General features: G+C 41.4%; 1 protein-coding gene across 1 annotated transcript in view; it reads left to right on the forward strand.

Moving 5' to 3' along the window:
• Positions 1 to 2,459: 2,459 nt before the first annotated feature.
• MACC1 (MET transcriptional regulator MACC1) overlaps positions 2,460 to 27,200 on the forward strand; it is a 91,918-nt gene continuing 67,177 nt past the window's right edge. The window contains exon 1 of the mRNA XM_069729821.1: positions 2,460 to 2,553. The gene's annotated coding sequence lies outside the window, so the exon portion shown is untranslated. The remainder of the gene's footprint in view (positions 2,554 to 27,200) is intronic.

Consider the following 27,200-nt stretch of genomic DNA (forward strand, 5'->3'; position numbering starts at 1 on the left):
CATGCTACTGTACAGTACCTCTTAGGGGTGAGAGCAATGACAAAATACAAAGGTGACCAAAAGAACAGACAAAAAGGATGAGAACAGACAAATGGTCTGTAGTCACCACCAGCAGAACTACTCCTTTATAGGGGTTGTCATTTCTACTTGTCTGTTCCATTTGCACAACAGCAGGAGAAATTTATTCACAATTGGTGTTGCTTCATAACTGGACAGGTTGATTTCACAGAAGAGTGATTGACTTGGAGTTACATTGTGTTATTTAAGTGTTCCCTTTATTTTTTGAGCAGTGTATATATGTACCCCGATACGGTCACTGCAAACTCCACAATAACAAAAGGAACTACTAGCTACCAATATCTTTATGGCTTTTAATTTTTCTTTATGACAGGCATATTGTCATATTAAGCCTTTAGTGAACTATCGGAGAGGGTATTCATGCAGCAGGTGGCTTTGTCATGCCGATGCAGACCAGATTGTCCATCATAAGTGTGCATAATCTTATATTTGTCCAAAATGTATCAAGCATGAATCAGTGAGGATTTTCATTCACTTATTAAAATTTTGGGAAGAACGCCAGTGCAATTTTTGATGCATTTTTCTGAGCCAAAGGCAGAAATAAGAGGCGATATTGAGAAGATTACATCCTTCCATTATTTTTCATTCATTTTAAGTCCACTCCTGACACCAGTACAGGTGCTGGCACCAGGAAGGTTAGTATTTTTTTATAACCCACTTCCCAGTCCTAAAGAGCAACAGGAAGCTTTCTTTCTTAGAGCAATTGATCAACAAATAATTTGGGTTCTGTAAAATCCAATTTTTTTGTGAAATATGAAGTGAGCTTACCATATTTTTTGGATTATAAAACGCACTTTTTTTCCCAAAAAGTTTTGAGGGCATAATTCCAGCATACCTTACAGGCTGTGTTGGAGTGGGATCTCAGGGTCGCTGCTGACAGAGGCAAGAGTGGGGCGATGCTGCGGGCCTCAGGCTGGGAGGAAGGGGTGTTCGGAGGTGCCACGCTAAGGGTGTTAGTTGGTGCGGGAGCTCCTCCAACATTTTGTGAAAGCCCAGAGCCCCTGCACCTCCATGGTTTACATTGTGGTGGACTTTGGGAAAATGGCCATCAAAGGGCAGTGCATGTGCAGATGGAGATGGAGCCCCAGCATCACCGCACACCTGCAGCATCGCACCTCCGAACACCCCTTTCCTCCAGCTTGGGGTCCACAGCCATCGCCCCACTCTTGCCTCCACCAGCAGTGACCCTCGGAGTGGTCTCCAATGCAGCCGCCACCTTCAGTAAGCAACAAGATGCCTGGATTATAAGAAGCACCATTATTTTATAAAAAAAAATCCTCAAAATTTGGGTTGCATTTTGTAATCCACAAAATATGGCAATTTGCTTCAAATCGATTCAATTTAGATTATGAGCCCCAATGGGGACCATGCCGATAATGTCTGTAAAGTGCTGTTTTATTAATTTATTTTACTCACTTATTTAGCGCCATGAATTCATCATCTCTGCTGTTAGTTTTTTCAAGGAATGTTTTCTTTCTTTTTTGGTGCACATCTGAAAATTATAGGGGTTTTCTGCGCACTACACTGAATTTCCAGCAGCATAGATTGTGAACATTTTTGTTAATTAGGTTTACTCACCTGCTCTAACCCCTGTGGCTACATCGCCCACTCTAAAATTGAATGACAAGAGAATGCCAAGAGTGTGCAAAGCAGTCATCAAAGCAAAAGGTGGCTATTTTAAAGAACCTAGAATATAAGACAAAATTTCAGTTGTTTCACACTTTTTTGTTAAGTATATAATTCCACACGTGTTAATTCATAGTTTTGATGCCTTCAGTGTGAATGTACAATGTTCATAGTCATGAAAATACAGAAAAATCTTTAAATGAGAAGGTGTGTCCAAACTTTTGGTCTGTACTGTATATATATATATACGTATGTGTATCACATCTCATAACAGTCTACACAACAGTGTACTGCAGGATAGATAGGCAGATACTATTCACATTTTTTTCATCTTTTCTTCTTAGATTTGAAGTTTTATATATATACCATATGTATACTTTGAAATGCAAAAAAAAAATGAATAGTATGTTTGTTTCCATCCTGCAATACACTATGGTGAAGTCTGTTATGGAATTTATTAGCTACACTTCCTGCCATATAAATATGATACCTTACACTACAAGTATGAGAGTTTTCATATTTTTTCCTGATACCTCCTTCAACCGAAACTCCTTGCTTGGTTTCAGGTGTTCACACAGGTAGGCAGATGAGAGTTTTGGGTAATGAGTCTTTTTCTCCGTCAGAGGGCCTGGAAGTACACAAAGAAAAACTCCAAGTCCCATCAGGCCCTGCGCTCTGGTATGTCAGCCAGCAGGGACAGGGTAAGGTGTGTCTGAGTTTGCCTAGTCTTGCTCAACAAGGTAATCATTACTCCGAAGTTAACTGCTTGACTAGGTAAACAAACAGGAGTAGTAGAGCATGAGAGGAACATCATGAAATCTCCTCATCTCAGCTGAACTTCTACACAAGGTAAGATGGTTTCCTCATATTGCTAGATTCTCAGAAGCCTGCACAACTAATGAAAAATTCTATAGAGTTGATATATATATATATTGATTGAGCACATATATATTAGTTTGGTTTGGTCAGGAGGACTATGAATGAGAAGACGTGGAAGCTGCAGGTGTATGTAGACCAGAACTGTCTCTCACTACAGGAAAAGCTCCGGTTGATTAAAATCTCTAATACAATGTGTCCATGGTGACTTTAGACTCTTTTAATATCAAAATATATTTTATTACTATTTATTTGACTATTGAGCTGTACTATAAACTCAGAAACGGTTATCTTATTCCAGTATTTTACATCAGTATCTGTAAGGCAAAACCAGGAATGGGTGATAAATGAAATGCAGAAGTGTAGACATGTTTCTATTGTACTTTTTAGCTCAGTGATTTTCAACCTTTTTTGTGCCGCGGCACACTTTTTATACTTAAAAAATCCCGAGGCACACCACCAACCAAAATGGCACAAAATGGTGCGTCCAGGTTTGAGATGAAAGTCTGCAGTCATTCTATGTGACTGCAGGCTTCTGAATTCTCACAGCGCAAGCACTGCACACTTTCAGGATTCTCCCTTGCCGGTGGCCAGAGTGGACGGTCATGACAGCACAAGTATGTGATTTGGATACTTCTGGCCACATTCTAACTAGACGTGTCCGGCCTCAGTCAATTCATTTTCATTGAATGAGGCCACACATGTCTAGTCAGCACGTGACCGCATGTATGTAAATCACCAACATCAGAGAATTATGATAGCAGTGCGCACTGTGAGAATTCAGAAGTCTGCAGTCACATAGTATGACTGCAGACTCATCACAACCTTGGACATCCCCTTTAATGTTCCTAACAAATAAAAATGAGAATTAGTATCACAAAAAAAACACATTTACATTCAGGTACCTGATAGATGACGTTGTTTGTGGAGTCGCCTCTTTCTTTTCATCTTCACCTTGCCCAGATGCCATGATGACTCTTCTCATCCACCGGCAGAGCTCGTTTCTGCAGACTTCCATCTTCTCCTGTCTTCTGCAGCACATCCCGACACAACACCCTTAAAGATAGCAGTGTTATTATAATGCTCCGGAATAACAATATCTGCCCTAGGCTGAGCCCCTGAGTAAATAATTGCCCTCACTTTATTCCCAGCACATAATATGACTCTCACTGTCCCTCTTATGGTACATGCCATCCACACTACCCTCTCTCTCTTTTCCATACTTCACACTGCCTTCTCATACGGTGTCCCTCATAGAGAGCCCAGTCTCTCTACTGTGCCCCTTCATTACACTCCTCCTACTTGTTATACTGTCTCCTCCTGGCTGTTACCCTCACACTACTCAGTATCTATTCTGTGTCCACTCACACTTTCATCCCCCCATACTGTCTGCACACATTTCTAATAGCCTCCTCCTGTACATCCCCCCCCTGCTAACATACCCCTTTGCTCTCTCCATATTTCCTCCTCACACATTCCCCCCTCACACATTCCCCCGACTCCCCATACTGTCCTCACACATCCCATCACCGTTGCTCCCAGTACTGTCAGCACACATTTTTCCCCTCGCTACTGTGTCCACCCCCATCTCCCCACTCACCCCCACAGAATATATCCACTGCCCTTCCGATAGAATAAATCCATCCCCTTCCACAGAATAAATGCACCCTGCCCCACACATGCTAAATAAATTCCAGCCCCCCCCACGTACACACTGAATAAATCCCCCCCACACGCTGAATAAATCCCCCCCACACACTGAATAAATCCCCCCACACACTGAATAAATCCCCACACACACTGAATAAATCCCCCCACACACTGAATAAATCCCCCCACACACTGAATAAATCCCCCCACACACTGAATAAATCCCCCCACTTACTGAATAAATCCCCCCCACACACTGAATAAATCCCCCCACACACTGAATAAATCCCCCCCACACACTGAATAAATCCCCCCACACACTGAATAAATCCCCCCCACACACTGAATAAATCCCCCCACACTGAATAAATCCCCCCCCACACTGAATAAATCCCCCCACACACTTAATAAATCCCCCCCACACACTGAATAAATCCCCCCACACTTAATAAATCCCCCCACACACTTAATAAATCCCCCCACACACTTAATAAATCCCCCCACACACTTAATAAATCCCCCCACATACTCCCCATAAACTCACCCCACGCTGAATCTTCGGTGTCTTCAGCTCCACAGCACAGGAGCACTTACCACCAAGTGTCTTCTGTCTCCTGCGCGCCGGATAGTGACGTCAGCAGCGTGATCACATGACTTGATCACGCTGCTGGCGTCGCTCTGACCCAGCGGTCAGAGCCTCAATTGTACTCGCAGCTGGTAGATGTCTGCGAGTACAATTGATCTCCGGGAGCCGGCGCGCTGCAGCTTCTCTGTGCCGGCTGTCAGCTTGACAGTCGGCACAGAGAACAGCCCGTTCCCCGCGGCACACCCGACCATGTGTCGCGGCACACTAGTGTGCCGCGGCACACTGGTTGAAAAACACTGTTTTAGCTGATTGTTCCTCTCTTGATTTTGGCTTACAGATACTGATGTAAAATACTGACCAAATACTGAATGTTTGGCGTATTGATTTGTGTAATTAAGCCTGTTTTTTTTCGTATAATTGCATTAATAAGAATGACAATAATCTATAAGTCAAAAACTTTGCAAAAGTATATTTGCTACTTATCTACTTGGCATTATCATGTTGAGACTACACTAAAATAGTCGTACACCTCAGCAGTTGACAAGGGTAAGCCCCAGTACATATGTTTGTATACGTAAAGCAATTCTGTGTTATTAATAAAATCATGTATTAGACCAGTACAATTTTCTATCATCGCCAATTGCCTCCATTGTTCTTGCTCTGTATGTTGTATCCGTGTTTAAAGAAAACGAATAGGAAGCTACTGAGGTTTTAATTATGAGACATAGACTTATTTTTTAAACAAGTTCTCCATGATAAATGTCCCATTATTGGTGCCATTTTCTAGTGTGTTTGAACACTCTACGGTTTGTAGAGGCTGGCAGAAGTCACACATTGACGCTGGCTGATAATGACAGGAAGAAAGTCATATTATCCTCACATCTTTGATGATTCATAATAGCGTCACAAATACACCTTGTTGAAAAGGGAAAAAAAGTGTCTTTGTGAGAGAGGCCATTGGGTGACCTGGTATCAGCTTGTTCTAGGATGAAATGATCAATGATTGATATTTATGTAGATGAACAATGTAATATTATGAGTATTGGTACAATCACCAAAGATCATTATAGGGTTTAGCTGGTCTAGCTGAAGACCATATGAAGAAGATGAAAAAAGGGATAAGTGTATATGGCGTCTTTTAGAGACCGGCATTCCTGCATAATTCTTGATATACGAAGATGCTTCAGGAAAATTCTTTTACCTGAAGTGTCTTTTTAGACGTCTTTTGCGGTTGCCGCCTGAGTTTTTTTTACATTCTATATGTAAAATAGTGCCGGCTTCCAAGCGGAAGCTGTCAGAGGAATAGACCAATTTCATTCTTTTCCAGGCAGAATCTACGTGAAAAATTGTGCTCATATACACTTATGTTCTCCGTGAAGCTACTCTCTTCCAGTCATTGAGTCAGTGTTGGGGACAGAATGTCGGTCATAGGACAGCCAGAGTGATTTTAGCGCACTCATTGTATACTAAAGATTGATGGTTCACTCACAGCCCTGGCACTGCCTCAATGACTGAAAGCAGGTGGCTGCAGAGAAAATATAATGTATATTTTCTCCCTGCAGCTGAACTTCCAGTTCACATATATTTAAATGGTATTTGCCTACATATTAGCACTTTAGCTACAGGTAAATACCATATTTTTTTGTTGCTGAAAGGTTCCCTTTAACTATGTTTTGACTGTCCATAGAATATAAATGTCTAGACAACCCACATGTTGCAGAGTCAGCAGCTGTATGTAGATCTTGCAGCCTCAGGAAAAGAGAGCTGGATGGCAGACACAGCAGGACTCCTATAGAGAAGGCTTAGATAGTTTATTACTATCTCTGGCTTCTCAGTCGGTGCATACACAGCTCTGAAGGAGTGCTGTGTACACAGATTTGGAAGAGCACTTCCATTTCTGTAGTTAGAGATCATGTGATCTCCAGATACCAGGACGTAGCAGGAGCTCCTGGGCCCTACTAGATCCAGATCAGCTCTGCAGTGCAGCTAGGGAACTGAATTTCCCCTGTAACTGCAGGTAATATGCCACCCCAGTTACAAGGGTAAATGGATTTATAAATAATATAAAATTATTTACATTTTGAAATGCCCTCAATGGTCGTTCAGTTGCTGCCAGTTTAACCATCTGTGTCTAAACTAGCCACCTCAAAAAAAACCTGTTCAATATATAAAAATAATTCTAATGAAAATAGAAACACAATTTAAAATATATTTTGTGATTTTTTTTTTTGTTTAAATCCTTTGACGATAATGGCATATAAAAGAAGATTAGCAAAAAACCTAAAATTAAGCCCCACGTATTATGAAAAAAGAGATAAGTCTGTTTGAATATCCAAACGAAAATATTTTAGCGGAATCTTAAACCCACATGTACGAAAAAAACTATAAAATGTGCCTGGTCTAAACTAAGGAAAATATCTTGAACTGGTTAAACATGGGGATGCCACTGCATAAGGTGGATACAAAATTTTTTGCTTTCATATTTGGATTACTGTACACAGGACTTATAATTATTTACCTGGTCGAAGTGCCACAGTCCTCCTAAGAGTATGTGCACACGTTGCGGATTCTCTGCGGATCCGCAGCGTTTTTTGCAGTGCAGAAGCGCTGCAGATCCGCAATTGATTTACAGTACAATGTAAATCAATGAGAAAAAAAAAATGCTGTGCACACTTTGCGGAAAATCCACTGCGGAAACGCTGCTGTTTAAAAGAAGTAGCATGTCACTTCTTTTTTGTGAATCTGCAGCGCTTTTGCACCGATTCTATTATAGAAAACTGCAGGGGTAAAAAACGCAGCAAATCCACAAGAAAACTGCAGCAAAAGTGCACAAAAACCGCTGCGGAACCGCACAAAAACGCGACAAATCCGCAGGTGCGTTTTCTGCCAGGAGAGGCAGAATCTGCACCAGAAATACCTAAGCCTAATCCGCAATGTGTGCACATAGCCTCAATCTGGTGTTTTTGTTTTTTGTTTTCTTCCTTTTTTTATATATAAAAAAAGGCTACCTTTTCCTAGAATGAAAATCTAGACTTGTTAACTAAGTGGGCATGAACTTCAAGAAGATGCCCACACAGAAGAGTTGAGGATGATCACATCCGCTTGGCTAGTGAGCCTAAATTGGCATGCAGCGCCTAAATTATAAGTGGGGTCATATCTCAAGATCGATTAATCGCAGCAACAAACATAGAAGAAAAAATACACGTGGTGCAGAGGAAAAGAGACATTGAGACCAAGTTAAAAAAATACACATTTAAGGCAAGTGACAGATCATCCTTATGAGTCAAATCTCTGAGCCAAATGTGGCAGACAGCCTAAGCATAAGGCCGGCGTCACACTTGCGAGTTTTACGGACGTAAGAGCGCAGAAACTACGTCCGTAAAACTCGCAAAACATACGGCACAGTTATTCTCTATGCCCCTGCTCCTATCTGCTGTATTAAACTGATCAGTATTATACGGCTTTCTACGGCCGTGGAAAATCGCAGCATGCGATTGACGCCTCTCCATTATTAATTTGGCTTAATGTCACCTTACAATAGCAAGGTGGCATTAACCCTTCATTACCCTATATCCCACCACTACACGGGAATGGGAAGAGAGTGGCCAAGTGCCAGAATAGGCGCATCTTCCAGATGTGCCTTTTCTGGGGTGGCTGGGGGCAGATATTTTTAGCCAGGGGGGGGGCCAATAACCGTGGACCCTCTCCAAGCTATTAATATCTGCCCTCAGTCACTGGCTTTACTACTCTGGTGGAAAAAATTGCATGGGAGCCCACGCCAATTTTTTCCGCCATTTAACCCTTTAATTTAGTAGATAGAACGGCCAAATTTTGCATATACACGCTACTAACATTAGTAGTGTGGAATATGCAAAAAAATGGGGATATGAGATGGTTTACTGTATGTAAACCAGGTCTCATATCATGTCGGGTTTAGGAAGGAGAAAGCAAAAGCCGGTAATTGAATTACCGGCTTTCTGCTAAATCGCGCTGGATGAAATATTAATATATATACATATATGTGTCTACTGATATATATATATATATATATATATATATACAGTATATATGTTTGTTTTTTTTAACACATGGATCCCTTGTATAGCCGTATGTCGGTTTTGCAAGCCTGCGATAAAAACACGCAGTACGGATGACATACGGATTACATACGGAGGATACCATGCGCAAAAAACGGTGACACACCCTGCCTACGGAGGAGCTACGGACCACTATTTTCGGGACTTTTCAGCGTATTACGGCCGTAATATACGGACCGTATTTTCATACGCTGTGTGTGACGTCGGCCTAATACGAGAAGACCCTCCCCTGATCGGTCTGGACTCTGAAACTCTAATGGACCAGAAAAGGTCCATTAGAAGACAAATATATTTGGAGGTAACTTTAGGGCCAGTCGCTTGGGGCTAGGCTCTATTTCTAACCCTTTGATGCACAAAATGCCTAGTAGATGTTATTGATAAGTCTTGTGTGTGCAATAATAACTATAATGTTTATGGTGCAATAAACAGTGGACATGTCCAGTGTAAATAGAAGGTGAGACCTCACAATCACTGAGACCTGAGCTCACAGTATCCTTGTCTGACACTGGATCCACTCTTTAATTGTAATCTGTGTTAATCGGTATTGTGGTCCAAGCAAATTATTACTTTTCCATTGAATAGGTCAAAGCAGTTCGTTGTGGGTCTTTTCATTGGAACCGAAGATAAATGCTAGCTGAATTGTAGTAAAAGCTATGTACTATAGAGCTTGTAAGTGTGGCTCTGCAGTTGGCCATATCTCACCTTTAGAAACTTCTCACTGTGAACTGCGGTAAACTTACTGAGCTCAGCGCTGCACCGTGAAACTTTTTCTCATGGTGCTAGTGGTGATCTTTCAGAGGTCACCGCAGTTCATCAGCCCATCTCACAGCGAAGTGAGCTGGGAATGCATCCTCAGTGACCTGCAGTATCCTTTATGATGTCACCGCTAGTCAATGATGCTTTGCTAGCAGCATCTCATTATTCCATGGTCTTCCACCTGTATGGTCGCATCTTAGCACCATTCAGTTTGAAAACCACTTATTGCAGACATAGATTACAGTATTGGACAGTATGTCAGACAGGTGAGGGATATGTTTCTTTTTTATTTTTGTTTTTATACAGGAGACCAAGGCCTCAATGAAATGGGCATTACAGGAGTATTATTGTTGTTTATTATTTTCTGTTTTTTTACAGAGGACTAGGGCTTCAATGGACTGAGCGTTAGGTGAATATACCTTTGTTTTTTATTTTTAAATAAAAAAGTAAAACAGTGTGTATTTTTATTTCAAATAAAGTATTTTTTCTGGTTTTCTGTTTATTTACAATGTGACTCTGGGATCAGTAATGCAGAGACATCTTATAGATGCTAATTCATAAGCTTGATGTCACCTGACCATACGAAGGTGACATCAACCCCACAAACATGTACCCCACTTGACACCGCCACAAGGCAAGTGGGAAGCGCCATGTAAAGCACCAGAATTGGCACATCTAATAGATGCGCCTTTCCTGGGGCAGCTGGAGCTATTTTTAGGCCAATATCCAAGGCTCCTTACCAACCAGAGAATACCAGCCCCTCTGCTTTAGCTTGGCTGGTTGTCAAAATTTGAGGGACCCCACACCATTTTTTTAAATGATTTATTTAAATAATTTTAAAAATGTCATGGGAACTCCTCTACTCTTGATAGTCAGCCATGGTAAAGCTGACACCTGAAGGTTGCAGCCCGCAGCAGTCAGTTTTGCCATGCTGGTTATCAAAAATAGAGGGGAACCCACATCAGCTGGTGCCTACTCTCGCTGTCATCAGCAACAGCAGACGTAGGCTGATGGGAGTAGTAGTCTTGGAGTCCTTCATTGGTTTTTTTAACAAGCTCTATGTGGGCTTTCATATGTCTTGCACTGAAGAGAGGCTTCCGTCAGGCACTCTGCCAAAAAGGCCCAACTGGTGGAGGGCTGCAGTGATAGTTGACTTTTTGGAACTTTCTCCCATCTCCCTACTGTATCTCTGGATCTCAGCTACAGTGATCTTGGGGGTTTTCTTTACCTCTCTCACCAAAGCTCTTCTACCATGATTGCTCAGTTTAGCTGGATGGCCAGGTCTAAGAAGACTTCTGGTGGTCCCAATCTTCTTCCATTTAAGGATTATGGAGGCCACTGTGCTCTTAGAAAGCTTGAGTACTGCAGAAATTCTGTTGTAACCTTGGCCAGATCTGTGCCTTGCCACAATTCTGTCTCTGAGCTCCTTGGCCAGTTCCTTTGACTTCATGATTCTCATTTGGTCTGACATGCACTGTGAGCTGTGAGGTCTTATATAGACAGGTGTGTGCCTTTCCAAATCAAGTCCTATCAGTTTAATTAAACATAGATGGACTACAATGAAGGAGTAGAACCAAGGTCACAAGGAAATGGACAGCATGTGTCTTAAATATAAGTGTCTGAGCAAAGGGTCTAAATACTTATGACCATGTGATATTTCAATTTTTATTTTTTTTTAAATATGCAAAAATTTCTACATTTCTGTTTTATTTCAGTCAATATGGGGTGCAGAGTGTACATTAATGTGAAAAAATAACTTTTTTGAATACTTTCCGTATCCACTGTGTATATACAGTACAGACCAAAAGTTTGGACACACCTTCTCATTTAAAGATTTTTCTGTCTTTTCATGACTATGAAATTTGTAAATTCACACTGAAGGCATCAAAACTATGAATTAACACATGTGGAATTATATACTTAACAAAAAAGTGTGAAACAATTGAAATTATGTCTTATATTCTAGGTTCTTCAAAATCATAATTTTTGATGTGGTAACAGATCCTCTTTATTGCTATAGCTCAATGATTAGCAACTTAGAATATTAATACATATTAAGATGCTATGTGCTGTATTACTTTTTTCCAGGTTTATTTTTTGGAAGAGTTAAGAGAAATCTGCTGTTGCCTGGAAACTGTGACCAAGCAGCATACCTGCTGTTAACTGATCTCATTGTACCTTTCCTTTTTAATTCTAATAGCACAAAACTCCTTGAAGCATATTACTACATGAGTAATTTATGGGTTAAAATGGCCATATATATTTAATAGAAGTAGGTTAATTGTTGAACATGTGTTTTTCGGGTGAAAGATTATCCTGTTAATACAGCCTAGCTAAATGGATCTTTTTTGTTATTGAGCTAAAAACTTACCTGCAGGTAATTGGTAACTACCCACCTGTTCTGCCCTGCTGCGATTCTCAGGCTTCATTTGACTTCATGTCAACAGAGCAGCTCTTTCTCTTCCAATTTGCTCAGTCGATGTGGTGTATCTAGTAACATAGTAGCATAGTTAGTAAGGCCGAAAAAAGACATTTGTCCATCCAGTTCAGCCTATATTCCATCATAATAAATCCCCAGATCTACGTCCTTCTACAGAACCTAATAATTGTATGATACAATATTGTTCTGCTCCAGGAAGACATCCAGGCCTCTCTTGAACCCCTCAACTGAGTTCGCCATCACTACCTCCTCAGGCAAGCAATTCCAGATTCTCACTGCCCTAACAGTAAAGAATCTTCTTCTATGTTGGTGGAAAAACCTTCTCTCCTCCAGACGCAAAGAATGCCCCCTTGTGCCCGTCACCTTCCTTGGTATAAACAGATCCTCAGTGAGATATTTGTATTGTCCCCTTATATACTTATACATGGTTATTAGATCGCCCCTCAGTCGTCTTTTTTCTAGACTAAATAATCCTAATTTCGCTAATCTATCTGGGTATTGTAGTTCTCCCATCCCCTTTATTAATTTTGTTGCCCTCCTTTGTACTCTCTCTAGTTCCATTATATCCTTCCTGAGCACCGGTGCCCAAAACTGGACACAGTACTCCATGTGCGGTCTAACTAGGGATTTGTACAGAGGCAGTATAATGCTCTCATCATGTGTATCCAGACCTCTTTTAATGCACCCCATGATCCTGTTTGCCTTGGCAGCTGCTGCCTGGCACTGGCTGCTCCAGGTAAGTTTATCATTAACTAGGATCCCCAAGTCCTTCTCCCTGTCAGATTTACCCAGTGGTTTCCCATTCAGTGTGTAATGGTGATATTGATTCCTTCTTCCCATGTGTATAACCTTACATTTATCATTGTTAAACCTCATCTGCCACCTTTCAGCCCAAGTTTCCAACTTATCCAGATCCATCTGTAGCAGAATACTATCTTCTCTTGTATTAACTGCTTTACATAGTTTTGTATCATCTGCAAATATCGATATTTTACTGTGTAAACCTTCTACCAGATCATTAATGAATATGTTGAAGAGAACAGGTCCCAATACCGACCCCTGCGGTACCCCACTGGTCACAGCCACCCAGTTAGAGACTATACCATTTATAACCACCCTCTAATGCAGATTCACAGCTGGCTCCCCCATTTAGAAGCCCTATCGACAGAGCAGAGAGAAAGAGAAGCAGGTGCTCTGTCAATGTGATATCATCAGAAGCAGAAGAATTGCTAGCAGAAGCCAGAACAGATTGTCCAAAGGCAGAACAGGCAGACAGACAACTACTTGCCAGTAAGTTCTTAGCACAGTAGCCAAAAAAGCCCCAAAGTCCTGGATAATTTCTTTAAACTACATTCACAAATCCATTGTAATGTCAGGTTTTTTTTCTTGGTCTCATTGATCTAAACACACATCCACTCCAATTCTGAGCCTGTGTGTCCAGTCTGTGAGACTCAAAGCATGACCTCGACTCTTCTGTTTTGATGATCAAACTGGGCCATTAATGTCTATGGGGATCCGTTAAAAACAGATGAAACACGAAAGACATGCTTTGTACTTCAAAGTTTCTTTCTGTTTTTTTATTCATGTTTTAATCTTACCCATTGCTAAGATTCAATAGATAAAAATAGTTCAGACAGTTATAAAAACGAGTGACAAAAAAACAGATGCAACATAGATGTGTATATTCTGTGTATATTGGTCTCTTCTTTGAAAACACCATTAACCACTGCAATTTTTCACTTTTGATAATCATCACAGATTTTTTTATCCACAAAAAATGGATCAGCTCAGTGTGCAACATGCGTTTTTCATCTGTTTTTGCTAAGAGTGTCAGTTTTTACTAAATTATGGTGGCTTTCCAATCTTCTCCTAGAAAACAGCCAGCAAAAACAGAAAACACATAGAAGTAGCTCAACATCATTGTGCTTTTAATTTTTAACATTAACATATTCCCTTGAATGGGCGAGTTTGAGCCACAATTTTGATAACTATAGGATGTCTCTATTCCTTTGATTCGGACCATTAATCACCCAAAACAGCAAACAATGTGAATAGCTCCTTATACTATAATGTGACATTGTGCTATCAGTAGAAAAAAATTGACATCACACATGTGACAGTGAGCCCTAAAGAGGTTCTGTCACCGGGTCAAAAGTGGCCAATTTCTCCTTTTGTTTTTTATCCCTGCTGAGAATTATGTTATTTTTATAAATCCACCATAGTGTTCCAGAGATATGGGTCTCTTTGTTTAGTGCATTTTTTTTTTTTTGGGTGGGGGGACTCTACCAATGGTACTTGGCTCTCAGGATTCTCGGTGGCATTTCTAAAGGCTGCTCTGCATTATTACCCTACTAACCACATATCCTTGAAAAAAATATAAAAAATAGCACTAAATAAAAAGGCCCATATCTCTAGAACACTATGGTGAATTTAAAACAAAACGAAAAAAACAAAGCAAAACAAAGTTCTCAAGGGAGCAGCTGGACTAAAACAAAAACTGGTCCCTTTTGACCTGGTGACAGGTCCTCTCTAAATCTTTGTTTTGTCTGAGATTGAATGACCAGTGAGTAGTACTGGACATCTGACAGATCTATCAAGGTGTGTATGCTCATGCATGGAAGATATCAATCACTTAATAAAAGGTTCCACTAGACTTATAATAAATGAGAGAATGGATTTAAATCAATAGTTATCCAGAACATTTTTGATCAAACAGATTATTGCCAGCTGGGCATCATTAAATACTGTACAAAGCTTCTCCTACAAGTTGATAATGGTAGCAGAGACCTGCTGTATTAGTAACCAGAAGCAGTTTTTGGCACAGTTTCATCAATATTGTGGTTTTCTAAAACCATGGACGCAATCATGAAATTGTTGTGGGAAAAAAATATGTATTTACATGACAGCTCTGTGTGAATGTACCCTAACTAATTTTAGACATGTGCTCCATTGTTTCTTAGGACAAGGGTTACAGTTCACATTTTATTTAGCTATTTGAGGTTGAATGTGAGCACGTTGACATTCTCCTGTGTCGCTCCCTGTGTGATGTCATTGTGTTTGTTTTTTTACTGGTATCTGACACAAAGACCACACCTGTGTGGACATGTGTGTATATGACTAGCAAAATATGTTCCCCAGCAGGAAACTACTGGATGTTTTCAAGAGCCTAAGAAAATGTTCTGTATTCGTGTAGTTCATACTCCAACTTGTGAGATCCGTTTTATTCTATGAACAGTTTTAGCTGCTCCAAACAAATTTGACATTGTATTTTGATTGTTTGCAAATAAGAACTTTGCTGTCCATTTACGTTAGAGTGGGACACAATACTGACGGTGAAGCTTATGCTCAATTGTCATCTCATTGTCATTTATAGTATTTCTATGATATTTGTGCTAAATTGTTCAAATACAAAAAGGTAATTTTCGAAGAAAAGGAAAAGAACAATCCAATCCCAGTTGATTGTTTTTTCCAACTTTATACAAATCCATAGGTACCTTTTAAGAAACATGTATTCTGTTAGTGGAAGGACGGGAAGACTGTCTTGTAGAGTTGAGCAAAAAAGATTCCTGCTGTTCTTGATCGACATCCATTCTTTTCCTCTGCAGTATTCAGACCAAGGCAATCTTCACTTCTGCAGCCCACATTCAGTGCGCCACATGCCCTTACTTGCCCCCACTGTGTATTGACGTTGTGATAGATGTTGTGATGTCGCGTGAGGCCTCGTAGCTAAGCTTTATGCAACATCTAGAAGCCTAGCGAGCACAAGAGGTGCCCAGGATGCCAGTCAGGGGATGTCATCTGCCGAAATGAAGAATGGCCTGGTCTGACTACCACAAAGGCAGTATTGGATGCCATACCAGGGGGAAGCAAATTGTTTTACAGTCCTGGTGTGTTGGAGGCACTAGAAGTGAGGGTTCACCTTTGATGAGTATATGCTTTAATCCAGGTATGGGTAACCTTTTTTTCTGCCATGGGCCATTTAGATATATAAAACATCCTTTGGTGGCGGTACAAAATTATCAACTTGAAAATTATTCTGCTATATTTGGTCAAATATTTAATTAAGTTACCTCTAATGTGATGGCTGGAACTACTTCTCTTTGGCAAGACTTTAAAGTTAGGTGGTAATGATGATTATACAGCTACTGCACAATCACTTTTAGCAATTTGTGTACATTAGTTATTGGTGGCTTAGCATTCATCAGTGCAGTGTATAGAAGCTAAGACTTTAGAACATGGGCTTGTGGAAAGCCATGTGTAAGGTCCTAAACATTACAACTTGGCAACCAAAAAGTCATGCAAATACAGCAATACCCAAAGAACCAAAAGAAAACTGGTGGCTGTAAATATCTCAGCTCTCCAAGCTATCTCAGCTCTCTCTGCTGATTGTAAGACAACATCATAGATTATTTTTTATATTAAAAACCTGAATGTATATATCTATGTAATGTATAAGTGACTGTAGATACATAGGGCCCAATTCATTATTGTATTTGCATGTTAGTTTTGGTGTTTTTATCTTTGTTTGCACCAAATTCATCTTACCATTTGTGCCTAGTTTGTTAGTCTATTTTATATGTTCACCTGTTTTTTTTTTGTTTTTGTTTGCCACTGTATGTGAGGTTTAGGATTATTTGATATTTTTACCCCATTTATCATTTGCAACTTTGCAAAAAGTCACAAACATATTCGAATCAATTACCCCCTATGAAGTGGTTTGAAATGTACCAGAAATTTATGAGTAAGTTTTGTGCCCCTTTAGCTTTAGCAAAATGAGTTAAAAGCAGAAAAAAATACCATTTGGCACAAAAAATGTCAGCGAATACCACAAGTTTAAAAAAAAGAAAAGTAACCTAAATGATTAATTGAGCCCTCAACGTGGAGGGAGGGTGACGAGAAAAACACGGGACTTGTTTAAAAATGTCCGGTTTTTAGACTTTTAGACTTGGCCCTCCTCAACTCCCTTGGCCTTGGTACCATTGAACAGGCTTCACTAGATATACGTCTATTATTTTCCACATTTAGCACAGCTTCAGGTTAACTATTCCTTACCCATATATCCATATTTATTGTACTCTCACGTTATGAATCATATTAGAACTTATAACAGCCATGATATGGAGAATAAATGCAATAATTGTCAAAGGTGAAAGCTCTTGATGTTGACTGTGCCCATTGTGAAGCTGCAGGTGTTAGTTCCAGCTACATGCATAAAGGCTCACACTATTGCTCTGAGTAAATCCTGCACCTGCTTTTTACAGGAATATATTTAAAAGCAAGCTACGTAAAAAGTAAAGTCAACTGCTCCGCCATAGACACATGCCTTTATCTTATGTTTTATTGGAATAGAAAACAGTGACAGATAGATTCCATGTGGCGACGTTCTGCAGACACGGGAGGTGCATGTTTTTTTCATTACACAATTAAAAAAATAAAACTTGTAGAGGAACTACTAGCTTTCTATTCAACAGAAATAATTATGCAGTTTAACACCATAGTGACCAAGCCAATTTTGACTTTAATAACCAGGTAATATCAATTTATGTGGTAATAACTCTGGAACGGATCCTACTGATTCTGAGATTGCTTTTCATGACATATTGTACTTTGGGTTAGTGGTAAATTTTGGTCAATATCATCTATGTGTATTTATGAAAATATCAAAAATTTTACACCAAATTTGAAAATCTTGCAATTTTCAAACTTTAAATTTTTATGCCCTTAAATCAGATAGTTATACCACACAAAATAATTAACAAATAACATTTCCCATATATCAACTGTATCATTTTTAAAGCATAATTTTTTTTGTTAGGATGTTAGAAGGGTTCAAACTTTAGTAGCAATTTCTATTTTTTTCAACAAATTCCTAAAACCTTTTTCTTTAGGGACCTATTCAAATTTAAATGTACTTTGAGGGGTCTCTATAGTGGAAACTGACAAAAAGTAATACCATTTTAAAAACGGCACCCTTCAAATACTTTAAAATTTGTTAACCCTTCAGGTGCTGCACAGGAATTAATGCATAGTAGAATGAAAAAAAAAATTATACTTCTAAAATCTTGCTTTAGCCCCAAATTTCTGACTTTTTCAAGAGGTAACACCAAAAAGGGTACACTACAGTTTGTTACCAACTTTCTTACAAGCGCGGCGATACCCCATATGTAGTCAAAAAGATCTGTTTGGATCAAGGGCAAAGCTTGGAGTGGAAGGAGCAATATTTGAATATTGGAACTCAAATTTGACTGAAAGAGATGGCAGGCACCATGCCGTATTTGTTAGGCCCCTAAGATGCCTAAACAGCAGAAACCCCATTTTCTAAAATACACCCCTCAAGGATTTTATCTAGGGGTATAGTAAGCATTTTGAACCCACAGATATTACACAAATTTAATGACATTAGGTCATCATATTGAAAAAGTTTATTTTTTTCACAAAAATCTTACTTTAGCCCTAGATTTTTCATTTTTGTAAGAGATAGCACCAAAAGTGGCTCACGAAGTTTGTTACCCACATTCTTACGAGTGTGGCGATACTCCACATGTAGTCAAAAATTTCTGTTTGGACAAATGGCAGGGCTCAGAACAAAAGGGGGCACAATTTGGATTTTGGAGCATAAATTTGGCTCTATTTGGAATAGATTGTTATATTTGCAGAGCCCTTGTGGTTCAAAAATAAGAGAAAACCCCCATAAATGTATTTTTTTGTAAATTTATACCCTCTAATGTATTTATCTAGGGAGGTAGAGAATAGCACCATTTTTTATGCAGTTGATGCAATACTAGTTTGAAAAATTACAATTTGCATTTTTTTACTGTCACTTTCGTAAATCTTTTTTGTACGTTCTGAAGAACACACCTTAAATTTTATTGCACTAGTTTTTGTAGTAATTGTCGTTGTACATGTGGTAACCATGGTGAAGAAACGGCATCATTAGTTCGCAGACAATTTTACCTTGGATGCCAATTGTCTGGGGGCAGTTCGATGGGCTTATTTGGCGGTCCCTAACTTCATAAGTTAGAAAGGTGCACATGTGACGTGTTGTGTTATTGCACATTTTGTATAAATTGACACTGTATTTGGTGCCCTTGGAGGAAATAAATTGGCAGAATGACAGACGGCCCTTGAAACTCATAACTCATAAGAGACTCGTTGACTGCAACATGCTGTGGGGAATAGGAATTTAGTAAAGAATCTTTTAGGAGGGAAATTAGGGGTCTCAGTTTGTTAAGGTGATCATAGTTTGGATAATTTCTTGGGGGGACTTGGGAATGATCACTAAAATGAAGGAACCTCTTAAGGGCTCATAACAAGATCGGGCATGACTTCTGCAAAAGCAGGGGTGCTGTGGACAGATTCTGTTGTCCAGTAGGAACAGGGAGTGGATTTTGTTTACTATACTCATGTTAAGGGTAAGACCCAGAAAACATTCTATTTCAGGGACATTTGTGAGGATCCACGAAAAGGAATGAAAGGATGTGGGTTTTTGAGAAATTTATTGTCAGGCATATAGTGTGGTTTGGTGGGCAATTAATTGTAGAAGAAAATGAAAAAATTAAATGGGGTTAAAATAGGTGATAGGTAGTGTTGAGCATTCCGATACCGCAAGTATCGGGTATCGGCCGATATTTGCGGTATCGGAATTCCGATACCGAGTTCCGATATTTTTGTGATATCGGGAATCGGTATCGGGATTTAGATTAATGTGTAAAATAAAGAATAAAAATAAAAAGTATTGGTATCGGATATCGGTATTGGCGATATCCGATATTTTTCGGATATCGGCCGATACCATCCGATACCGATACTTTCAAATATCGGACGGTATCGCTCAACACTAGTGATAGGTAATTTTTGTTTTGGGATCTGTCACAATGATCAAAAGTCAGGACCAATAGAAAAAATCCCTGCTGTTGCCGGGAGCCAGCCAGCTGATTCTTGGGGGGCACACTGCCCATGTGCCTGCCATTCTGCTCCATGATAAGGAGGAAGAGGGCCAGAGGATGGTGTAGCCAGTATTGAGGTACTGAGGGGGGCCTGGAGACGTCATTTCTCTCTCCTCTGACATGCTAGATCATGTCAGAGGAGAGAGAAATTATTTTTAAATTGGGCTTCTTTTTTTTTTTACTTGATCGCCATTATTCACTGAATTAACATGACAGAGGAACAGAAAAATCGGCCCTGATCATGTTCTCCAGGGTCTCAGCTACCCCTAGTAGCTGAAACCCTGGAGATTTTCCAATGCTAGGGAGCGCTATTGACTTATTTCTCAGTGCTGTTAAAAAACAACACTGAAGAATAAGGCCTCTTAACAGCAGCCGTTAAAAAGCGTATCGGCAGTTGTTAAAGAACTTTTTATTAAAAAAGATTTAAAAATCTAAAACCAAAACTTGAACTGTTGTATAAAATGGGTGTTTGCCATGTGTAGGAGGAAACATTCTTTTATGTGACCACAACTGCGGGTCTGAGAGCTGGCTGCTGTGAGAGAGGGCAGAGTACGGAGAACAGGACAAACTGCTGGACTGTGAGTGAGGTGCAGATGTTATGGTGGATTGAGAAAGATGTGTTGCGCTAAGTGACACAAAAGCAGCAGTCATCTCTACTTCCTTAACAGCTTACCAGCTCTCTTTCACCCCAAATGTGGTAGGTAAACAATTGTAGTTTCTGTGACCGGAGACCTGTGTGAGAAGACTTGGTATGGCGATGGAGGAGGAAACAGCAGCAGATGGGATTTATGCGACGGACGGTGGTTGGCGAAACCTGCTAGTCCACATTTTAGTGTAGTGAGATTCCCACACTAAGGCATGTTGAACGTGCATGTGCCGGTTCATGCATATTGTTGTCAAAGTATTGCAATTCTTGCCTCTACTGAGTTTTCTTTCCAAATTTGGCAGATAACGTGTGTTAGGTCATTCTTTGTGGTCTCAAAAAAACCCACCCAGGCTAGGCAATTCTTGCCACCCCTGTGAGCTCCATACTCGCAACCGTTGCTGGCCATAGCCAGAGTTGGGGTTGAGGATGCAGTGCTTGTTGAGGTTGCATTACTTTGTGTCTCTGTCTCCTCTGCTGAGCTGCTCAGCTGCCTTCCTCTGGGTTCACATCAAGTGGGATCTACAATCTCGTTGTCATCATCTCTGTTCTCACACTCCTCACCCTGAGTGTTACCTTCCTCCTCTTCCTGCCCTGATACCACAGTACAGTCTGCGTGCACCTCTGGTATCTGAGTCTCATCAGGATCACCTCCACTCTTGGTGGTTAACGTCTGGTGATGAAGATCTGGATTCTTCTCTCACCCTATTTCGTCCATCCCCGGGTCCAACATAAAAAAAATTTGGGGCATCGGTGCAGGTGCTTTCCTCCTCTGGATTCTGTGATTCTTTGGAGCAGACCTCTGATGCCCATTCACAATTTGTGAATAGCTCTTCAGAATGGCCCATCTGAGGTTCCCCACTGTCTGTTGGGCTTTGGAAATTTTTGACATGGGGGAATTTGGATGATTGGGGTGCCACCTCTGAGGATTGTACTGTGTGTGATGTTAAGGTGGAGGAAGAGGAATAGAGGCCACTGAATGCAGCGTTTGCCATCCACTGGAGCACATACTCTTTCTAAGCTTCATCTACAAGGCATATCGCTTGAAATTTGGCCTTCTGATTTGCCACTGAAACACAGTTTCAGCACAAACCATTTGGAGTAGCTAATTGGGCCTCCTGGTTACACCCCAGTATTAGGCCTATTGATTTTTATGTGGAAATCTGGCCTTCTGATTTGACACTAAAATACAGTTTTAGCACAAATGATTTGGAGTAGCAAATGGGGCTTCTGGAGACTGTGCAAAAACTGCATGACAATCTATTTCGATACTGGAACATCGATTTTGCACAGGACAGGATCCTATCTATTTCACTGACAAGTTCACTTTCAGCACTAGCGCAGGAGTGACCTCTCTGCACTGTGACACTGAGCAAATGGCGTCAGCAAAACAAGATGTGTGCTTTTTTTATGGCCAGGGACATGTGACTTCGGCAAGCAATCACAGAAGACCTTGTATCATGATTTTGTGAATGGTTGCTTGAATCAACACACATAAAATGAAGTGAAGAAAAAGGTGCGCTAATCTCCTGTAATCTCTTCAGATGCTCCTTTAACCTCTCCACATCCTCTCCCCTCATCAAATACACCCCCCTTTCCCGTCGCTCATCATACAGCACCACTATCAAGCCAAAGTCATACAAAAGCATTAGTGGAAACGTGATGATTTACCAAAGTGTGACCAACTTTTGTCAACTTTATGTAAAAATTATTGTGAAAGCGAACATGAATCCGAATGTGCTACGTTCGTGCCCAATTTGAGATTGGCAATTGTTTTCCGAATACGTTCGCTCATCTCTAGTGACAATGTTATGCCTAAAGTGCTGCAGCTAATTACTGGACTCAGAGGCTGGTGTTGCCTGCATCTGCAGAAGCAGTAAGCCCAGTGATTGACTAAAGCAGTTGCAAGCACTGCAGACACTAAGTCACCATTGCAACAAACAGCAAAACAGCAATGAGGAAACAGTCCAGGACTCAGGCAAGGCGAGTAAATGCTCAGTTCATTGTTTTACATATGACTCAGTCTATGGATTAATAAAAGTTAAAACATCAATCCTTCTAAATCCTTATCTGACACCTGGATTCACTACGTTGTATTGCAGGATTCAGATCTCCTAATTCACCTTGTTGGTAATGTGGTAAGCTATACAAAGACATAATGCATTGTTAATAGTAGAGTTTATTTAAAAATAAAAATGATGATATACTATTACATAGTTAGTTAGTAACATAGTTAGTAAGGCCGAAAAAAGACATTTGTCCATCCAGTTCAGCCTATATTCCATCATAATAAATCCCCAGATCTATGTCCTTCTACAGAACCTAATAATTGTATGATACAATATTGTTCTGCTCCAGGAAGACATAAAAGACAAAAGACAAAAAAGACAAAAGAAGACAAAAAAGTATAACCAGTCTGAATGTGAAAGCTGTGAAATATACACTAAATGAGAGAATGAGAGTCTTTCTTAACCCCTTCCCGACCCATGATGCCACGTAGGTGTCATGAAAGTCGGTGCCATTCCGACCCATGACGCCTATGCGGCGTCATGGAAAGATCGCGTCCCTGCAGATCGGGTGAAAGGGTTAACTCCCATTTCACCCGATCTGCAGGGACAGGGGGAGTGGTAGTTTAGCCCAGGGGGGGTGGCTTCACCCCCTCGTGGCTACGATCGCTCTGATTGGCTGTTGAAAGTGAAACTGCCAATCAGAGCGATTTGTAATATTTCACCTATTATAACGGGTGAAATATTACAATCCAGCCATGGCCGATGCTGAAATATCATCGGCCATGGCTGGAAATACTAGTGTGCCCCCACCCCACCCCACCGATCGCCCCCCCAGCCCTCCGATCTGGCCGGTACACTGCTCCGGCTCCCCTCCGTCCAGTGCTCCGCTCCCCCCCGTGCTCTTGTCCGCTCCCCCCGTGCTCCAATCACCCCCCCGTGCTCCAATCACCCCCCCTGCATTCCGATCCACCCCCCCTGGTGCTCCGTTCCACCCCCCCGTGCTCCATTCCAGCCCCCCCGTGCTCCGTTCCACGCCCCCCATGCTCCGTTCCACCCCTCCCGCACTCCGATTCCCCCCCCGTGCTCCGATCCCCCCCCTCGTGGTCCCCCCCACCCCATCATACTTACCGATCCAGCCGGGGTCCCGTCCGTCTTCTCCCTGGGCGCCGCCATCTTCCAAAATGGCGGGCGCATGCGCAGTGCGCCCGCCGAATCTGCCGGCCGGCAGATTCATTCCAAAGTGCATTTTGTTCACTGAGATAGATTATATCTCAGTGATCAAAATAAAAAAAATAATAAATGACCCCCCCCCCTTTGTCACCCCCATAGGTAGGGACAATAAAAAAATAAAGAATTTTTTTTTTCCACTAATGTTAGAATAGGGTTAGGGTTAGGGGTAGGGTTAGGGGTAGGGTTAGGGTTAGGGGTAGGGTTAGGGTTAGGGCTAGGGGTAGGGGTAGGGGTAGGGGTAGGGTTAGGGTTAGGGTTAGGGTTAGGGCTAGGGGTAGGGTTAGGGTTAGGGTTAGGGCTAGGGTTAGGGTTTCGGTATGTGCACACGTATTCTGGTCCTCTGCGGATTTTTCCGCTGCGGATTTGATAAATCCGCAGTGCTAAACCGCTGCGGATTTATGGCGGATTTACCGCGGTTTTTCTGCGCATTTCACTGCGGTTTTACAACTGCGATTTTCTATTTGAGCAGTTGTAAAACCGCTGCGGAATCCGCACAAAGAAGTGACATGCTGCGGAATGTAAACCGCTGCGTTTCCGTGCAGTTTTTCCGCAGCATGGGCACAGCGATTTTTGTTTCCCGTAGGTTTACATTGAACTGTAAACTCATGGGAAACTGCTGCGGATCCGCAGCGTTTTCCGCAGCGTGTGCACATACCTTTAGAATTAGGCTATGTGCACACGGTGCGGATTTGGCTGCGGATCCGCAGCAGTGTTCAATCAGGTTTACAGTACCATGTAAACATATGAAAAACCAAATCCGCTGTGCCCATGGTGCGGAAAATACCGCGCGGAAACGCTGCGTTGTATTTTCCGCAGCATGTCAATTCTTTGTGCGGATTCCGCAGCGTTTTACACCTGTTCCTCAATAGGAATCCGCAGGTGAAATCCGCACAAAAAACACTGGAAATCCGCGGAAAATCCGCAGGTAAAACGCAGTGCCTTTTACCCGCGGATTTTTCAAAAATGGTGCGAAAATATCTCACACGAATCCGCAACGTGGGCACATAGCCTTAGGGTTAGGGTTGGAATTAGGGTTGTGGTTATGGTTAGGGGTGTGTTGGGGTTAGGGTTGTGGTTAGGGGTGTGTTGCGGTTAGGGTTGTGTTTAGGGTTATGGCTACAGTTGGGATTAGGGTTAGGGGTGTGTTGGGGTTAGTGTTGGAGGTAGAATTGAGGGGTTACCACTGTTTAGGCACATCAGGGGTCTCCAAACGCAACATGGCGCCACCATTGATTCCAGCCAATCTCGTATTCAAAAAGTCAAATGGTGCTCCCTCACTTCCGAGCCCTGACGTGTGCCCAAACAGTGGTTTACCCCCACATATGGGGTACCAGCATACTCAGGACAAACTGCGCAACAATTACTGGGGTCCAATTTCTCCTGTTACCCTTGTGAATCAAAAAAAATGCTTGCTAAAACATAATTTTTGAGGAAAGAAAAATGATTTTTTATTTTCACGGCTCTGCGTTGTAAACGTCTGTGAAGCACTTGGGGGTTCAAAGTGCTCACCACATATCTAGATAAGTTCCTTGGGGGGTCTAATTTCTAAAATGGGGTAACTTGTGGGGGTTTCTACTGTTTAGGCACACCAGGGGCTCTGCAAACGCAACGTGACACCCGCAGACCATTCCATCAAAGTCTGCATTTCAAAAGTCACTACTTCCCTTCTGAGCCCCGACGTGTGCCCAAACAGTGGTTTACCCCCACTCATGGGGTATCAGCGTACTCAGGAGAAACTGGACAACAACTTTTGGGGTCCAATTTCTCCTGTAACCCTTGGGAAAATAAAAAATTCTGGGCTAAATAATTATTTTTGAGGAAAGAAAACGTATTTATTATTTTCACGGCTCTGCATTATAAACTTCTATGAAGCACTTGGGGGTTCAAAGTGCTCACCACACATCTAGATAAGTTCCTTTGGGGGTCTAGTTTCCAAAATGGGGTCACTTGTGGGGGGTTTCTACTGTTAAGCCACATCAGGGGCTCTGCAAACGCAACGTGACGCCCACAGAGCATTCCATCAAAGTCTGCATTTCAAAAGTCACTACTTCACTTCCGAGCCTCGGCATGTGCCCAAACAGTGGTTTACCCCCACATATGGGGTATCATCGTACTCAGGAGAAACTGGACAACAACTTTTGGGGTCAAATTTCTCCTGTTACCCTTGGGAAAATAAAAAATTGCAGGCTAAAATATCATTTTTGAGAAAATAATTTTTTTTTTTTTTCATGGCTCTGCGTTATAAACTTCTGTGAAGCACTTGGGGGTTCAAAGTCCTCACCACACATCTAGATTAGTTCCTTTGGGGGTCTAGTTTCCAAAATGGTGTCATTTCTGGGGGATCTCCAATGTTTAGGCACACAGGGGCTCTCCAAACGTGACATGGTGTCCGCTAATGATTGGAGCTAATTTTCCATTTAAAAAGCCAAATGGCGTGCCATCCCTTCCGAGCCCTGCCGTGCGCCCAAACAGTGGTTTACCCCCACATATTGGGTATCTGCGTACTCAGGACAAACAGGACAACAATATTTGGGGTCCAATTTCTCCTATTATCCTTGGCAAAATAGGAAATTCCAGGCTAAAAAATCATTTTTGAGGAAAGAAAAATTATTTTTTATTTTCATGGCTCTGCGTTATAAACTTCTGTGAAGCACCTGGGGGTTTAAAGTGCTCAATATGCATCTAGATAAGTTCCTTGGGGGGTCTAGTTTCCAAAATGGGGTCACTTGTGGGGGAGATCCAATGTTTAGGCACACAGGGGCTCTCCAAACGCGACATGGTGTCCGCTAACAATTGGAGCTAATTTTCCATTCAAAAAGTCAAATGGCGCGCCTTCCCTTCCGAGCCCTGCCGAGTGCCCAAACAGTGGTTTACCCCCACATATGAGGTATCGACGTACTCGGGAGAAATTGCCCAACAAATTTTATGATCCATTTTACCCTACTGCCCATGTGAAAATGAAAAAATTGAGGCGAAAAGAATTTTTTTGTGAAAAAAAAGTACTTTTTCATTTTTACGGATTAATTTGTGAAGCACCTGGGGGTTCAAAGTGCTCACTATTCATCTAGATAAGTTCCTTGGGGCGTCTAGTTTCCAAAATGGGGTCACTTGTGGGGGAGCGCCAATGTTTAGGCACACAGGAGCTCTCCAAACGCGACATGGTGTCCGCTAACGATGGAAATAATTTTTCATTCAAAAAGTCAAATGGCGCTCCTTCCCTTCCGAGCCTTACCATGTGCCCAAACAGTGGTTTACCCCCACAT

Source organism: Ranitomeya imitator, chromosome 6 (assembly GCF_032444005.1).
Source record: "Ranitomeya imitator isolate aRanImi1 chromosome 6, aRanImi1.pri, whole genome shotgun sequence".
Classification (NCBI taxonomy): Eukaryota; Metazoa; Chordata; class Amphibia; order Anura; family Dendrobatidae; genus Ranitomeya; species Ranitomeya imitator.